Raw genomic sequence first — 993 nt, forward strand, 5'->3', positions numbered from 1 at the left:
TCCTGCGGGACTGGGTCTGCGGTGGGGTTGGAGGGTGGGGGGGGGGGGGGGGAAATGCTCCTGGGCGTTACTAAGCAACACTGTGGCCATAGGAACGGGAGATGCAGCAGCCGCAGCATCCCTGGGGGACCAGGCCTGCAGAGCTCGGGCTGCCCTTGCCCCTCGCCCCCCCTGCAAAGCCCAGGGCCCTGGGCCAGGGCGGGGGCCTGGTGTCCCCCCTGTGCCTCAGTCACTCTGGGGTCACCTGTAGGACCGGGGTCGCGGGTGTGCAGCCACGGGGTTGCATCCCTGCAGGCCTCAGCTGGCCGGGGGCAGAAGGCGGCTTTCCCCCGGGCAGCTCCCTGCTTGCTGGGCCGCTGTGCAGAGGCCCTTGCGGGCCAGGCTGAGCATGGGGGCTGCCCTGCTGTGCAGAGCCCGGGCGTCTCGCTCTCAGCAGGTTGAGAGCCTGGAGGAGCCAGGAGCCCAGGCCCAGCAAGGTGGGAGTGGGGGGCAAGGAGCCTGCCAGGGGTGGGGGCGGCTCAGCCTGGCATCAGGGCAGGCCTTCGCAGGCAGGGGCTGCTGGGCACAGCAGTGGGTGCAGGGGGGGCCGTTCCCAGCTCTTCCACCGTTGTGCCCCTCCCTGCCCCTGCCTCGGTTTCCCCAGCTGTCAGGTGCAGACAACTCCGACCTCGTGGCACAGATGTGGGTGCACAGGCCCTGTTCCCCCACCTGTGTTCTAGGGTGTGTACACGGCACCTGTGTGTGCATGCATGTGTAAGTGTGCGCCTGTGTGTACACATGCATCTGTGTTTTGTGCACGTGTCTATGCATATGCATGTTCCTGCGTGTGCATACGTGTGCCTGTACGCAGGTCCTAGTGCAGGCGCGGGGCTGGGCTGGAGCGTGGAGCTGCAAGGGTCAGCCGGATCAGCCGTCTCAGCAGCTGGCAGCAGGAGCAGAAGGACCAGCCGGGATCTGACAGCAGGTGTCACCCGAGCTCCAGCCCGGAGCCAG

Source organism: Alligator sinensis, unplaced genomic scaffold (assembly GCF_000455745.1).
Source record: "Alligator sinensis unplaced genomic scaffold, ASM45574v1 scaffold948_1, whole genome shotgun sequence".
Lineage (NCBI taxonomy): Eukaryota > Metazoa > Chordata > Crocodylia > Alligatoridae > Alligator > Alligator sinensis.